Consider the following 18,359-nt stretch of genomic DNA (forward strand, 5'->3'; position numbering starts at 1 on the left):
CAGACACCATACGCTTCGTAATCAGGAGACCTGTTTTCCAGATGTGAAACAAGAGCGAGAGAAAAGTGAAATTCTCAAATATTATTGAACATTTTGGTCTCAAAGATTACTCTGAAGACATTTTACAGTCAATTAAAAAATGAATTTAATTTTATATGCTCGAAAATTCGATTACGGTGGGAAAAATATAGCATAAATGAGAAAAATTTCTAAAAATATAATGCGCTGTGTTTGAACCAAGACGCAAAGTCTGAGAATAAAATATATAATACTTTACCATCTGCTACAAAACAATTCCAATTTGAGTCTACCAGTACAAGCATTCGGTGACGTCCACGTAAACTTTTCGGAGAAGTGAGCTAAAGATCAAAGCGGAAAAAAAAACTAGTACACTTTTTAAAGAAAGATCGCCAAAAGAAAAGCTTTCTGCTGCCCATATGAGTTCCAGAGCTTCTAGGAAGAGAGACGTGGCCAATATTGTAGGAGACCTTTCACTTGCATACTTCAACGTGCGACAAAATACAGAAAAAAAACGTGAAAATTCATTTTGCAGGAACGACCAACAATTGTCACCTAATAAGGATCTCGCTTCGATTACTGATTTACAGTTGACCTCTAATCAACATAAAGAATTAAGGGAAATGCGAAATATTGTAACAGTTAATTTAGATCAACCGTATTATTTATTGCGAAACAATGAAGAAAGGATAGGTTCAGGCAGGAAAGGGGACTACCTTGTTGACATGATAAAACAAAGCAGTCGCAATAAAAACGATGCACATACCGCAAGAATATTTTTTTTCAGGGAGGTTTGCACTTTCGCATATAGGCATATTACGGGAATAGATGGAAATCTAATAAGTCGTTTACACACATAATATCAGAAACCTTTTTCTTGCGTTTTTGCAATACTGATGAACGGGCACATGACATGTATGCAAAAGAGGCAAGGTAATTATATTTATGCTTGCACAAATAGATTTATATGCCTACAATCCTTCACAAACTCTTTACTCATGGACAGAAGGTCACAGGACACTTATACTTACTGGCAAACTATCTGAGGAAGCCCAGGAAATGAGGAACAAATACTATACTGTATATTACACTTTTCAGAGAAGTCTTCGCAAGAAAAACATCAAGAAAGACACAAATACCCATCTTTTACTCAGGCTACTTATTTATTTTGAACTCTTACACCACCAGCTTAAAGAAATTAAGCAGAGAAAATCGCGGTCGATTTCAATAATAGGGATGCAGTTATCTCCGAGCCTTCATTAATCGGTGCTGCCGAAGGAGAGACTAGCAGCGAGGATACAGATTCTGATGGGGATGCATTTGACGTCTAAACAAGTAAGATATGTAGCAATATTCCTTCGTCTTACGTTTTCAATTTTAAGCGCATTCCACATTATGAACATTAATTTAGTTTTTCACTCAAATCCAAATTTTTTTACAATATTACTAATTTTATTTTCAGTAAAAATAGTTGCTATTTTCATTTTAATTTTTAAAAACTTATCCACTTCAATAATTGAAGGTACATACCAAATTTTATGAAAATTGAGTGATTAGTTTTCGAGAAATGATTTTTGGCCGGCTAGACTCGCTAAATTACATACTGTGCGCCGTCCTCGTGAAGACATGACGTAGCTCGTAGTTAGCATTCTTCCATTCTTCCGTGTTCATGGCTGGCGTCTGAAGGAATTCCGTGTCCACGTCTGCTGCTTTTTCTTCTCTGTCCCTAAAGTAGGCTTCATATGCTGGTGTAGGTTGAAGGCCGTTGCTCGTCATCAACTCTCTTACGAAGAAGTCCGTGTCCATTAATATGTATAGTAGCCTCGTTTGCGTTGTTCTTGACACTTGAAGAGCTATTTATATATACGATGCTTTCACGGCTTCTAGCTTCTTCAGGTTCGCTGAAATTAAGTGGGCCCATGTTTTTTGAGCGCGTAGCTACCAATTGGAACGATCTTGATGTAGAAGAGGCGCAGGGCTGTGGTCATGGAGAGCTTCTTGACCTTCTTTATGTCGTACATAGCCTTGATCGCCGCCGAGCATCTTTCTTCTATGTGCTCAGTAATGGACTTGCCTGTCACTTGTAGTGTTAAGCCCAGATATTTGTACGAGTTAACAATTTCTAGTTTCTGATTACCATATATGAAGATGTTCGATCTGGAGACGTTTCCGCCTTTTCTGAATTTCATAACCTTTGTTTTCCCTGTATTTATATCTTCACCATACATGGAGTCTGTTAAGCGCTTCCTGTAATGCCTCACTGTTGCTCGACATCATAACCATGTCGTCTGCATACAGGAACATAGGTAGGTTTACTGCTACCTCTTGTATGACATAGTGTGTTAGCAGGTTAAACATCATCGGGCTAAGAGGGTCCCCCTAGAGAACGCCATTCGTCTGGATAATAGGTCTGGAGTGGCTCACTTTATCGCTAACCGCTAGTAGGTTGGCACTCAGGATGTTCTCTATGAGTGGCACGTTCGGGTTTTACTCTCCCAGAATGCGGTGTAGTTTATCTACCATGATAGTCCTGTCCACTCCGAAGAACAGTCTATGAAAATGGTGTATATGTAACCTCCAGCCGTGGCAGTAGCTTCCCATATGGTGTCAAGACTCTCTCAATTGACTGAGTTGCGGACCTGCCGGCTATAAACCCAAATTGCTGTTCTGGTATGTACGGCATGGCTTATGGCGTAATCGGATTCAATAATATCCTGAAGAGCACCTTGAAAGGATTGCATTCGAGGGCAATACTACGGTAAGAGTCCGGCGAGTCTTCCGGGCCTTTCCCTTTGTATAGCATATGTATGCTAGATTCTCTCCATCTGTCTGGTATTTTCCCTTGTCTGAAGCATTCGTTAAATACTGATGTCCATATTTCAATGGTTACTGGCAATGATTCCTGTAAAACCTCGTTGCTAAGGCGGTCCGGTCCCGGCGCTTTGTTCTGTTTACATCTTTGGAAATCGGCCCACACTTCCTATGTCGTGATTCGTGTGATTCCCTCATTACTTGCCATTGTGGGCTGCCTGCTGCTCATTTGAGTCCTCTGGTATATCGCTGAAAAGTGGTCTTCCCATACCGACATGGGTATTTGCGGGTGGACGTTTGCTTTTCGGGGTTGCAATATTCTATATGGAGCTGCTTCGGCTTCCGCTATTAATACTAGCTCCTTCTTCTCTGCGAACTGTGTGCGTTTCTTGTTCAGTAAATTTTGGTACTCTCTCCTTTTTCGTGTGTGTCAGATTTATATCCGATTTGAGTTCTCTCTATCTGTGCAATTCTCCTAGCGTTTCCTGTCGAAGGATATAACACTCTTCGTCGAACCAGGGCTTACCTTTTCTTTTTGACTTCGTTTTCAGCGTCGAGTTGAGTAGTGCAGTCTCAAGTAGAGAGAGTGCACTGTCAGTATTTCCCTTTGTTAAGCGTTGAGTTATAGCTGCTTCGTCTAGAAGTCCGCTAAGCAAGGTGGGGCGATATGTCTTGGAGCTGTTTGTTGTTCATTGGCGGTGGTTTTCCGGCCCTTTAGTGTGAATCTAGTCTGGATTGGGATGTCTTTTCTTATAGGTGTCCACAGGTGATCCTGGCGACTGATGCGTTTTCTTTTCCCCTGTAGAATACAAGGTCTATCACACTTGACCCATTGTGTGCTATGTAGGTTGGAATGGTTCCCTCTTTGACTAGTGAGAACCCTTCCTCTCCTAGGGTTTCGAATATCCTTACGGCTTTCCTGTCCGGTTTGTCCTTTCGACAGTTGAAGTTGCCGCCCAATAGTACAGGTGTCCTTGCACCAGCGCGCTCTAGCGCGTGCAGGATGGTTTCTATGGCGAACTCAGTTGGGGCAGTGGGTCTAATGTACATTCCGATGACAGTCACATGTTCGAATGTGACTATCACCACGTCTCTTTCTATGTATTCGCCGACGACTTCTCCCATTGATGGCCTGAATAGGCAGGATACTCCTCCCGATGGTCTCCCTTCTTATCGCCCCCCTGCTAGACTGTGCGCTGCATAATATCAGGGTGGAGTGACTGGTTCTCGGAGAAAAGTCTCGGTAAGTATTATCATGTCTTGCTCCGGTAGGCATATTTCCGGTGTTTTAATTAAGGAAATGAATCCTTCCACGTTCCATAGAAGACAGGTTAGTTCTCTCTTATCGTATCCGAAAGGGGCGAAAGGTAACATCCTCCGGCCAGAAGTCCGGACTGAATATAATGTCATGATATCTGAATGGGACTGCTTGTTCATGCCCCTTGTGTCCAACATCTCGCATTCTGAGACGTCTTCTATTCCGTTTACTTTTAGGTATCGAATTATGCCATCCACGGTTGTTTCACTGCTGAGTCGCCCTACGTTGATCCATACGTTTCTTTCTGCTGCTTTCAGCCTGTTAGTTGATGCAATGCTTCTTTGCGGTACTCTGTAAGGTCTTGGTCGTGTATGCTCCGGGTGCTGTTCGCCTGAATTGTGCTTTCTACCTACCACTGTAGCCCATATCGGATGCTCTTCGCGTCCTCGAACGTCCATGGTGTCCCTCTGTACATATTGTATTCGCAAGGCCTCTGCGTCGTGCCCGGCGGCTAGTTGTTGTAGGCGGTTTGCTTCTAGTTGATCGGTAGCGGTCTCGCGGCCAGGATTTCCTCTTGCACCATCCTCTTAATATTTCATAATATGTTTTCCATCATGGATTCATGTCTTTGAGTTATTTTTCTGGTTACAATCTCTTCTATATCGCCTCCTGCTCTGCTGGATGGACTTCCTGAAGCTTGGTTGTCCGTTCGGCCGCTAGGTGTCTCCTGTTGTTGGTTGCCGATGCCGCTCTGGTGATCGCCGTCGCTGTCCGCTCGCTTGTCGCTAGATGTCTCCCGGCTTTTTTTCTTTCTGCTCTCATTTCCTCCGGCTGCACTGTCATAGTTGTCCCTTTGGCGGCTAGATGTCCACAGTCGTACAACGCCTGGGTTGTTTCCAGTGGGTGGCCGGTAAATGGCGCCAATTGTCCTGCTGGACGGCTCTCTCTGCCTTCGCAATCTATGTCTGGTGTTTTATCGCTATTGTGCTCCCTAGCGAGGCTCTGTTTACTTTCCATATTACTTTCTAGTGCGGTATTTAGTTCATTAAAACAACTTCTAATGACACTCACCGAGTTTCGGATGTCTTCCTTTCTTTCTTTCTTTCTTCAAGTAACCACCTGTTACCGCCACATTTTCCAGACATTGTGGAGCACTGCACAATCGCTCTTCAGTGTCGCCCGCCACCTCGCTACTTCAATAAGTACAACTACTCCATTTAATGTATGTGTCTTGGACGCCGCTATTTTTCTGTCATTCTTGCTATGGAAACAATGTTATTCTTCTATTGAATTAGGATAAAGTACTTTACTTGACAGTGGTGGGTCAAGTTTTATTGTGTTCTTTACTTCTAGTTTGGTATAGATATTTTCTTAATAATATTTCACCAGACTGTGGTCCAAATTAGTACACCTTCATCAAAACTGATTGCATAGCAAAGTGCGAAAGCGAAGTTATTGGTGAGCCACATACGGTCTTTCTTGCAACTCAACTCGACAGTCAAACTGTATAGCGCGTATTTCGAAGTTTGAAATCCATTCTTCGGCCCCGGGCCGTACGAAAAGAAATAGTGGGCTGGATTTTGCCCATTGACCGTAGTTTTCCGACCCCCTGCTATAGAACAACTATATTGCTGCAATAGAGTTATCATTACTGTGAACTGTCGTTTCAGTTGAAACAAATAGAATTATCGTTCAACAACTCATCATTCAAATAGTTTTGAGTTGTTTATTGTTGTCAGTTTCGTTACGAATATTATCATAGACGACACAGGTCCAAAAACAATCACTTCAAAGACAGGCGACACTTACTCACTTACTTACAAATGACTTTTAAGTAACCCGGAGGTTCATTACCGCCCTCTCATAAGCCCGCCATTAGTCCCTATTCTAAGAAAGATTAATCCAGTCTCTATCATCGTATCTCACCTCCCTCAAATCAATTTTAATATTATCTTCCCATCTACATCTCGGCCTCCCCAAAAGTCTGTTTCCCTCAGGCCTCCCAAATAACACCTTAAGTTATATGAATTTCTGGATTCGCCCATATGTGCTACATGCCCTGCCAATCTCAAACGTCTGGATTTAATGTTCCTAATTACGAGGCGCATCCAGAAAGTAAGTTTCCCGATTTTTCCCCTTCAAAGTAAACGTAATTAGCCGTGTCAATTGCTCATGCGTAATAGATCTATGACGTATCAATCATATACCAGCCGGACAGGTCCCGCCTGGTGCCAGTAGCGTTGCAGCAGTGGTCCGAAATGGAAGCTCTTATTCCTTCTCCCGCCGCCTGCGAGGTTCGGTCGGTGATAAAGCTCTTTAATGCACAAAGTATTGCGCCAATTGAAATTCATCGGCAGATCTGTCAGGTCTATGGGCCGAACATCATGAGTAAGCAGATGGTGCGTCGCTGGTGTAGCAGTTTTCCGAAGTTCGTCAAAGTGTCCATGATGAAGAGCGCAGTGGGCGACCGTCCCTCATCAATGATGATCGTGTTGAGCTAATGCGGCAATGCATCATGGAGAACCGTCGTTTCACGATTACAGAGCTGAGCAGCCATTTTCCGCAGATATCGCGATCCTTGTTGCATGACATTGCCACTAAGCACCTGCTGTTCAAAAAAGTGTGTGCCAGGTGGGTGCCGAAAAACCTGACACCCGAACACAAAATGCAACGTTTAGGAGCAGCACTGACATTTCTGCAACGGTATCACGATGACGGCGGTGAGTTCCTCGACAGGATCGTCACGAGCGATGAGACTTGGATTTCGCACTTCACCCCGGAAACCAAGCAGCAGTCAATGCATTGGCGGCATAGTGGATCTCCGGTCAGGACGAAATTCAAACAGACGCTGTCGGTACGGAAAGTGATGTGCACGGTGTTCTAGGACAGGAAGGACATTCTACTCATTGACTTCCTTCCAAGAGGTGAAAAAGTGAACACTGACTGTCACTGTGAAACACTGCGAAAATTACGACGTGCCATTCAAAACAAAAGGCGTGGAATGCTTACTGCGGGTGTTGTGCTCCTCCATGACAATGCTCGTCCACATACGGCTCGGCGCACAGCAGCTGTTTTGACGGAATTTGGCTGGGAGTTGTTTGATCATCCACCCTACAGTCCTGATCTTGCTCCCAGAGATTTTCACGTTTTCTTGCACCTCAAGCAATTCCTGTCCTCCAGTGAGCGTTTTGGCAACGACGAAGAGCTGAAGACGTCTGTCACACGCTGGTTCCATTCACAGGCGCAGACTTCTACGACAGGGAGGGATACAAAAGTTGATCCCACTATACGATAAGTGTCTCAATTCTGATGTTGGCTATGATGAAAAATAGCTGAAACATTGCTGTACCTGTTGCCAATAAATGTTTTCCTGAAAGTGTGTGTTTTTTAACAGGGAAACTTACTTTCTGGATTCGCCTCGTATGTCAGGTGAAAAATATAATGCGTGCAATTCTGTGTTGTGTAACTTTCTCCATTCTTCTATAACTTCATTCCTCTCAGCCCCAAATATTTTTCTAATCACCTTACTGTCAAAAACCCTTAACCTATGTTCCTTTCTAAAAGTGAGAGTCCAAGTTTCACAACCATAAAGATCAACCGGTAATATAACTGTTATATAAATTCTAACTTTCAGACTTTTTTTACAACGCACTGGATGATAAAAGCTTCTGAACCGAAAATAATAACAGGCATTTCCCTTATTTATGCTGTGTTTAATTTTCTACCGAGTATCATTTATATTTGTTACTGTTGCTCCAAGATATTTGAATTTTTGCACCTCTTCAAGGAATAAATTTCCAATTTTTTTTATTTTCTTATCGTACAATGTTCTTTTCACGAGACATAATCATATACTTTGTCTTTTCAGTATTTACTTTCAAACCTATTTTTTTACTTCCTTCGAGTAAAATTCTCGTGTTTTCCCTAATCGTTTGTGGATTTTCTCCTAACGTATTCACGTCATCCGCATAGCCAAGCAGCTGATGTAACCCGTTCAATTCCAAACCCTCTCTGTTATCCTGCACTTTCCTAATGGCATACTCTAGAGCAAAGTTAAAAAGTAAAGGTGATAGTGCATCTCCTTGCTTTAGCCCACAGTGAATTGGAAACGCATCTGACAGAAACTGACCTATACGGACTCTGCTGTGCGTTTCACTGAGACACATTGAAATTAATCGAACTAGTTTCTTGGGAATACCAAATTCAATAAGAATATCATATAAATCTTCTCTCTTGACCGAGTCATATGCCTTTTTGAAATCTATGAGTAACTGTTGCACTGTACCCTTATACTCCCATTTTTTTCTCCAATATCTTTCGAATAAAACTATCTGATCAATAGTTGATCTATTACGCCTAAAACCACACTGATGATCCCCAATAATTTCATCTACATATGGAGGTAATCTTCTCAAAAGAATATTGGACAAAATTTTGTACGACGTCAACAAAAGTGATATTCCTCGAAAGTTACTACAGTTAGTCTTGTCCCCTTTCTTAAAGTTAGGTACGACTATGGACTCCTTCCATTCCTCTGGTACAATTTCCTTTTCCCAAATAGCAAGTACAAGCTTGTAAATTTCGTTAGATAATTCACTTCCAACCTCTTGTATTAATTCTGCTGGAATTTGATCGATACCTGGAGACTTATAATTTTTCAGATTTTCTATCGAAATTTTCACTTCAGAAAGTGTGGGTTCGGGTATAAATGGCTCAGCAGTTTGTATTTCAATTTCGTTCCTATCATTTCTATTTGGCCTATGTATATTTAGTAGTTGCCCAAAATAGTTTTTCCATCTGTTCAGGATTGAATATTTGAGGTAGAGCAAAGTACTGAGTGGTCTGGTTCTTATGCTTGAGTTTGTTGAATCTCTTCATGATGAATGTTCAACTGTTCAGACACAATTTATGCACATTATTTCTGTTATTAATTATAGATGATTATTTGTATTGGGATAATATAAATTATTTCTGTGTGTTTCTCACGTGTTTAATTTCAACGATCATAATCATCCGACATGCTATGGGAATCAACTCATAAAAATGTAAAAAAAAAAATAAATTAGAATTTTCTAAAGAAATATTTTCCTTGTGAATATTAGAATGAAAGGAAAAATTTTTCAATTCACATAATAGTTTTTAAAAAATATGTTTTATTATCTAATTTAGAGACAATTTTCCCCAAGTTTTGTGGGTCCCTGTTACGTCGGCATGGCGCGTCCTCTGGTTACGGACAGAGGAGACGGCCTCCAGATATGGAGGGTAGTTCCGAATATATTGAATAAGCAGTCGCGGACAGGCGATAAGGGTTGTTTCTTCAGCTTAGGGGGTTGGACAAAGGGCTAACAATCCAACACCGTAAGAAAACAGCTTGTTACAAAACCCCAAAATAAGCCTTGAAATGGGACTGATTTTTAGCGCGATCACAGCAAAGGAATAAAAGTTATGTTTTATTTCACGACGCTCGCAACTTCAGAGGTTATATGAGCGTCGCTGGTTGTGCCGGAATTTTGTCCCGCAGGAGTTCTTTTACATGCCAGTAAATCTACTGACATGAGCCTGTCGCATTTAAGCACACTTAAATGTCATCGACCTGGCCCGCGATCGAACCCGCAACCTGGACATAGAAGGCCAGCGCTATACCATCTTGCCAACCAGGTCGACACAAAGGAATAAAATTATGAGTTCTGGTACTTTGAATGTCTCTTGTCATTATAGATTAGGGAGATAACATTAATAGCAAAAGAACTAGATAGATATAAAATAGACTTTGTGGGAGTAGAGGAGGTTAGATTAGATGGGAATGGCTCACTAAAAACGGGAGTTTACTTGTATTGTGCGTAAGGAAGCAACAATTACCAATTGAGAACAGAATTCCTTATTCATACAATAATAAATTCAGCAGTAAAAGGTCAAATTTGTGAGTGACATGTTATCGTATTTCATATTTACGTGTTGACGGTGGGAAATTATGGTTATAAATGCTCACACCTCTACAGAAGAGAAAGATGACTATGTAAAGGATAGCTTATATGAGGATTTGGAACAAACTTTTGATCAGTTATTTAGATGTCACATGAAAAATTGATTGGGGAATTTCAGTGCTAAAGTAGGACGGAAAAATATTTTAAGCCAATTTTTGGAAAAGGGAGCTTAGGCGTAACTGGTAATGACAATGGAGTTAAGTTAGTCAATTTTGTCACATCTGATTATTTAATTGTCAAAAGTACAACATTCCCATATCAGGATATACATAAATGTACTTGCACACAATCAAATAGATCACATCTTGATAGATAACGAAGACATACTAGTATAGTAGACATTCTATGCTTCAGAGGAGCAGACTGATTCTAACCGTTATTTGGTAATTGGAACATTAAGAGAAGGACTATCATTAGCCAGGCGAGTAGAGCAACAAGTTGATATTAGGGGATTCAATATACAGAAATTAGAAGACGAATAAACGAAGCAATATTATGAGGTCGAGATTTATAATAGATATGCCGCTTTATGAAGTTTTGTTGAAGGTGAGACGAAGTTTCATATTAATAGCGTATGGGAAAATATCTGAGATAATATCAAAATTTCAGAGTATAGACTATTATGAAACTAAGAAAAAGGAACTGCGGTTAGATGAAAAATTGTCCCATTGTAGTTCAAAGAAGAAAACAGGCAAAATATAAATTTTTACAAGATCCAGTGCAGGCGAATAGAGATAATTATTTCAATGAAGGACGGAAGCAGTTCGTACACTCAGGAATTAAAAAGAGAGATAAATTAAAGGAAAAACTCAATGAGGTGGAAACAAAATTAAGAATAAATACATTAGAAATGTATAGAAGGGCATAAAGGAGTTAAAGAAATGATATCAGGTAAGGTTAAACGTGATGAAGGATGAGAATGGGGACTTGATTGGATATTCTCATTCTACCCTAAACATATAATCTACCCACTACTACACGAGACGTCAACTGTACCCATATTTTACGTCCACATTCAATTTTTAATTAAAAGAAATATTGTGTCTCGCTGTGATAATTCCACACAAAATCCACATAGTCAATCATTCCACAGAGCAATAAAATTTTCCCCCTTTTCGTAGAATTCTACAAAGTTTGTCAACACTGGTTGCCAATAGCTTAGAATGTTTGGGAAGCAATAGGAAGATCTGGTATCGGCCCTCATATAGAGAAGAAAAAGAATGTTTCTAAATTTATTGCATAATAATTAAAAGCTAAAAAGAAACTAATAAGACCTTCAGTTTTCTATTTATTTCTGTATGTTTTCCAACAGCAAATTCTTACATGTCACGACGAAATACACTCAGTACATCCATTAATAATCTCATCGTGGAAAACTCTACATATTTTCAGACAGTTGATGCAATCACTACCGGTTTGGCAAGTGAAACTTTCGGTGCTGTTTTCTTTGAGACACGTTCCTTCCAGATTTTCTGTCTTCTGCAGTATATTCAGGCAATTTACTTGGCGAGGGTTGTTAGGAAAGAGGAGGGTCCTTGGGTATCACTGGACCAGGACCGAAGATCCACGGAGGGATTATGGCGCTGTACGAGGTTGCAGTCAGAATCAAACATATCACTAGGATAATTCTGCATTCCATTTCGAACGTCTTTGTATATCCACGATCTGAAAACAAAACGTAAAAATCAAACATTAAAATTTTTTATAACATTATTATTGTTGCCAGTAGGATTGGCAGCGTAAAATATGAGTCGTTCAGAGCAGAAGTGGTGTAGTTCAAAATAGGGTAATGAGGTTTAAAGTAAAAATTCTGTAAAATACAGCGTAAAGTAGCACTTACTATGGCCTTCGTGCTATCCACTGACTACTAATAATTTCAATAAATTGAATATTAATAGCTCTTTGATCTGTATTTTACAGAATGTTTACTTTAACTCTCATTACTCATTTTTGACTTGCACCACTTCAGCTCTGACGGCTCATATATTATGGCACATGTTATATGTAAACTACATGTAATGTACAACTACGTCGCATAAAGAACTAATTTTACAGGATTTTCTACACGGCATAATGAATTATTTTCAGAGAAGTAAATTAGATATAAGTTGTAAACGTTCATTTTAAGTAGATTCATTTATAATCAGACAAATGAAAATAATTAATTTGCGTGACTAAATGTAACGTACATATGAATTATAAATAGAATTGGAAGCTACGACAATTAACTCTGAAGTTACGTGCGCACAGTGTAACATAGTGTTTACAGACTAGTTGTCAATGCAGTCCTCTCCCATCGTACATACACCATGGCCATTACAATACTAGTCGAGAAGAAAAAAATTACTTTAGCCTGAGGGACAAACATAAATACTATGTTGGCCAGATGTAAGTTTTTGTTGTCTCTCTGGTGCAGAAATGTATCAGTTTTCTTAGGTTCTATAAAGAATTTTATACAACAATAGTGTTTACAAAAGTATTTTGCAGCAATTTTAAATAATAATAATAATAATAATAATAATAATTATTATTATTATTATTATTATTATTATTATTATTATTATTATTTAAAATTATTATGACTCTTATTATAATTTTAAATAATGATAATAATAATTGATATATAAATATAAATGATACTCGGGAGGAAATTAAACACAGAATAAATATGGGAAATGCCTGTTATTATTCGGTTGAGAAGCTTTCATCGTCCACTCTGCTGTCAAAAAACCGAAAGTTAGAATTTATAAAACAGTTATATTACAGGTTGTTCTTCATGGTGGTGAAACTTGGACTCTCACTTTGAGAGAGGAACAGAGGTTAAGGGTGTTTGAGAATAAGGTTCTTAGGAAAATATTTGGGGCTAAGAGGGATGAAGTTACAGGAGAATGAAGAAAGTTACACAACACAGAACTGCACACATTGTATTCTTCACCTGACATAATTAGGAACATTAAATCCAGACGTTTGAGATGGGCAGGGCATGTAGCACGTATGGGCGAATCCAGAAATGCATATAGAGTGTTAGTTGGGTGGCCGGAGGGAAAAAGACCTTTAGGGAGGCCGAGACATAGATGGGAAGATAATATTAAAATGGAATTGAGGGAGGTGGGATATGATGATAGAGAATGGATTAATCTTGCCCAGGACAGGGACCAATGGCGGGCTTATGTGAGGGCGGCAATGAACCTCCGGGTTCCTTAAAAGCCAGTAAGTAAGTAAGTAAGTAAGTAATAATAATAATAATAATAATAATAACAATAAGTTTAAGTAATATTAATAATAATAATATTTGGGGCTCAGAGGGATGAAGTGACAGGAGAATGGAGAAAGTTACACAACGCACAACTACACTCATAGTATTCTTCACCTGACATAATTAGGAACATTACATTAAGACGTTTGAGATGGGCATGGCATGTAGCACATATAGGCCAATCCGAAGTGAATATAGGGTGTTAGTTGGGAGACCGGAGGGAAAAAGACCTTTGGGGAGGCCGAGACGTAAATAGGAGGATAACGTTAAAATGGATTTAAGGGAGGTGAAATATGAAGATAGAGACTGGAATGATCTTGCACAGGATAGGGACCGATGGCGGGTTTATGTGAGGGTGGCAATCTACCTGTGGGTTGTTTAAAAGACATTTGTAAATAAGTAAGTATTAGTAATAGCCTACTAATTGTTATCAAATTAATATCAGAACGTACAAAATTTGTAAATCGAAAATTCGAAAATTCGAAGGAGAATTGGGAGGAAAATTTAAAAGGTACGCAAAACGCGTCCTTGCAAGGGGTTGGGGGCTGTACAAAACTAAATATGTGAGCTCCAAGCCTGTTGGCCACTAGTCTCACTCCGGGTTACGCTGCTACCCTGAAGGAGCTCTAGAAAATTTTGAAGGGGAAGCCGAAATTGGACGTAACCTCTTAGGTACCACATACGCGAGGGGGGCTGAGATTGATCAATTGATCACGGAACGGGGCGAGGAGGAGTTGGCTGGTGTTTGCCGTTAGGATGGCAAGACGCCGTCATCTGTTGTTCGATGACAAAGCAGGTGAAGGCCGTCGGAAGAAGCGCCGTGAAGTCTAAGCTGCAATTTGAGAGGTCCCTGTCCTTTCAAATTGCGACTTATTGAGTGACCTCGTATGTTTAATAGACTATTAATATTATCTGAACTAGGGCATACATAATTTATAATAAAGGTGGAATATATATGGGGAAGGGCATATAGGTCCGTGGCCCATTTCTTATAGGGCTCATCCCGACATTTGTCTTACGCCTGAGGAAAACCACGGAATACCTTAGGCAGGATGAGTTGTCTCATATAAGAGACTAGCCAATTTGGCTATTATGTAGGAGGTCATGAGCCTTGTTGATTTGTCTCAATTTCGAGACCAGCCATTTGGCTATATGATGGCTCAATTGCGAAGAGGGGGGAGAGATGTAATTGTTAATTAGGGAGATTCATGGGGATATGAGTGCAGGTCCGTGGCCCATTTCTTTTAGGGCTCATCCCAACATTTGTCTTAGCGCCTTAGGAAAACCACGGAAAAACCTTAGGCAGGATGAGTTGTCTCAATATCAGAGACTAGCCAGTTGGCTCTTAGGTTGAATGACTCTATGAATCGATGGATATATACTAGCCAATTGGCTCTATTAGATTTCCATCGATCAACAAAAGTAGATAATGTTATGGAGGGATTTAGTTTAGCCCAGTTAAGACAAGGTCATTTTACAGCGGTTGCACTATCCAAGGAGTCTCATGGAGTTGAGTCGTGGCTACCAAAACCTGGGAGCAACGCCAGCCTCCCTGTCCTCCTGTCTCAATAGTATAGCTAATGGACCTGTCTGGTGTCTACGCCGTAACCTAGGATCATACTGGCCGAGGCCAGATATGAGCGGGTTGGGGTTAGCACGAGCTTCCGCATACAGGTTCCTAGCCAGTCGAGCAATGAACTCGTCTATGGTTGGCAACTCTAGTTCATCATGGAACTTTCTTCTCGAGGCGACTCGGGGGAGATGGGTAATGAGTCGAATCACCTGGTTTTGGACAACTTGGAGTTTACGGAGATGGGACACTGCCGCAAACCCCCATGCGGGTGCGGCATAGGTAATGACAGAGCGAATGAGGGCCTTATACATGGTAAGTCCTACCCTCAGGTTGTCAGGAGTTAAGGCCGCCAGAATGGGATAGTGTCTAACTATCAGCCCGTTGGCCTTACGAAGAAGGGATTGGATGTGATCTCGGAAGTTGAGATGAGAGTCCATAATGATCCCTAAATATTTAATTTGGTTCATCCACGGCATTTCTCGTCCGAAAAGTGTGGGTGGTGGTGGTATGTCTTCGAGCCTCGCTCTTAGTGAAAAGAGTATGGCCTGACATTTCTCTACATTGACCTTGATTCTCCAGTCGTGGAACCACGGCTGGAGGTGATCTAAGATCGACTGTAATCTACGGGACGCTAATCTATAGGTTTTGCCTATCGCCAAGAGGGCAGTGTCGTCTGCATAGATATACAGATGACTACTTCTGCCGTGGATATAGCGAAACGGGAGGTCATTAATAAATATATTGAAAAGTATGGGCCCGATAATGGAACCCTGTGGGACTCCTGCGTGAATTTCACGGGGGGTGGAGAAACTAGTGCCTACACGGGTTTTGAATGTACGGCCTCGGAGGTAAATGTACATGTACAAATGTACATGAATTGCATTAAATTGTAAGGAAAATAAAGGACATAAATACAGTAATTAATAAATGATAAGTCACAAAAATGAACTAGTGGAAATGAGGGAAGATTGAAGAACGCTGATTTCCAGTGAAAGACCTTCCTTTGGGCAGAAAAGTAGGAATGAATTCACTAAACGTCAAACGATATCCATTATTTGCATTCATTATCGGGCTGGCTCCTAAAAGGATTGGGGCATGGACTTACAAAATCTCCTGTCATATGTTTTGGCATTTTATTTGTATTATTCCTCTTTTTCTTCAGTTAATTGTAGGCGCTAGGGCCCTATTCTTTTGCAAGTCATCGCTGAATATTTCAGTCGTAGTTCGTGATGAGGACTCTCATATATCAGCCCATCTCTTTGTTTGGCACCGTAAAAGTATTTTAATGGCAGGATTTAATATTATGTGCCACATACGAGATACACTATTAGATTCACAAAGTAGTTGTTCACCTGATGATAGTAAGACTTACTGTATCATATTTCAGATTTGCTCCAGTAATAACTTGTGACGTAGAAAGAGTAATGTCAGAATACAAATATTGTTTCAAGGTGAATTTCTTTTGATAAAATGAAAATGTTGATTATTATTTGTTATATTGAGCCTAAAATCATAATTGTGTACTTTTATGTATATTGTGTATACTTGGGCAAACTATTTTAGTTTGGGAGTTACGAAGTTTATAATTACAAGTTTTAGTCTTTTATATTATTCGTTTATTATTTACTTGTTCTAAGACTGTGGACGACTGGACCAGATGTATGGTTACCACCCGTTCGTACATGTTTGTCCTTCTGGTTGACTGATATTGAGAGCTGCGCTATTAATTTTCTTTCGTTAGAGAGATAGTCCAAGCTCACACAACTTTACAGTTTTGGTACCAACTTCCTATAGGCACCCAACAAGGAAAACTCAGTGCGCAGAGACCAGCGGGCGTGACTGTGTCGCGCAGATGACGTATGCTCGTATGAGGATTTCGAGCTGAGTTTTGCTAGTAGGATACCTATAGCGCTGGTTATAATTTCGCCTCCACTGTTAAGAAAGAGAGTAACGGAAGAATGTCGAAGGCAGTCGCAATTATACATATACTAATAATTAATTTATGATGCTATGCGTATTCCTTTTGTAACGCTTATTTATATGTTATGGATTTAGTAAGTTGCCGGCATCCCTTAATGTGACTTATAGTCAAGAAAGTACAAGCTGAATCATGCAAAGAAATTGAAGTGACAGCACATTGAACTGTGCTTGATTCGAGCATAACATAAAGAATACATACATAATCTGCTCATCTGACGACAACCACACAAAAATTTTCATAGCTTTCTCAGTTGATAGAACGCATACTTAGAAATAGTTTCTCAAGTCATTAATGGAAGCCATACACTGTACATTCCGACCAGTAATCCATTTATTCGCGGATGGAGTGAAGTTCTGCTTTATAATTTAAACCGCTGCCACACAATTTACAAGAATGAGGACGCTCCTCTGTATATAGTTCTTTGTGATATTGCAGAGCTAATTTCTGAAAAATTGCTTTCCGCATACTCTACATTGAAATGGTCTAACACCAACACTTATGCGTTTATACATTTTAAGTAAAATTGTAGTAGAAAATAATTTTTCACAGTCTGAACATTGAAATATTGAGCTAGGACAGTGTAGATGACACTACAGCACCGAAGGATACTTGAATAGATATGTGAATATTTATAAATTAGAAAATATGTATTTTACGAGACCTTTTAATGTGTGTCAATAAAACATTAAACTATAATGTTCAACCAATGCATAGCAATGTACTTACCAGTTAAACGTGTGCGGTTCTCGCAAGCAATGTGCAGTATAGCTCTGTGTAGTTCCTTGGGAGCACCCTCAGTTCCGGCTCCTGGTTATTATATCGACATAAATTGAAAAATAATTTGCATAAATAATAGATAAACGGTAAGGATTATCTTACGGATGTTTAAAAGAAAATGTATATTTCATATTGTTTGTTCGCCTACCCACGGAAACTGACGTGTATGAAATAAACTCGTATCTAATATATTTTAGGGGAATTCCATGTAACTCCTTTAAACCTGCCTTCAACCTACTACAATTATATTTACTTTGGTAGTAATCTATTGTCTTTCTTTGCAACCTCATGCGGTGAATGCAGTTTAAGAGACAAAATAAAGTAAAAATAATACTGCAATTTATTTTTTCCGGTCTTGCCACAGTACTAACACACGATAATTAGTTTTATACATAACCATGCATTTGAAGTGAGTGCACTTCAAGAAATATGAGTAAATAACTTCCTCCGGTTGTGTCACCACGCGGCCTTCGCTATTTTATCAGGCCAGCATACTGGAATCGTGACGTCCTACACGAAGGCCATGCTCTACATGTCATTCTCTTATATTTAACACAGGTATTTGGCATTGTTTACTGTAGTTACTATTAAATTACATTAAACAGAAAGTAACAGCATAGTATATATACTAGTGTTGTTAGTAAAGAGAAACAACAGTTAAGAAAACAGAAAAACAATAGGAATGTACATCTGTCTAAAGA

General features: G+C 39.7%; 1 long non-coding RNA gene across 1 annotated transcript; it reads right to left on the reverse strand.

Moving 5' to 3' along the window:
* Positions 1 to 11,346: 11,346 nt before the first annotated feature.
* Positions 11,347 to 18,066, reverse strand: LOC138701859 (uncharacterized). Its single transcript, XR_011332710.1, has 2 exons — positions 17,608 to 18,066; positions 11,347 to 11,736 (listed from the first exon to the last, which is right to left on the reverse strand). It is a non-coding gene; the product is annotated as an uncharacterized lncRNA (long non-coding RNA).
* Between the last annotated feature and the right edge of the window lie 293 nt (positions 18,067 to 18,359).

This window comes from Periplaneta americana, chromosome 1, assembly GCF_040183065.1.
Source record: "Periplaneta americana isolate PAMFEO1 chromosome 1, P.americana_PAMFEO1_priV1, whole genome shotgun sequence".
NCBI classification, from domain to species: Eukaryota; Metazoa; Arthropoda; class Insecta; order Blattodea; family Blattidae; genus Periplaneta; species Periplaneta americana.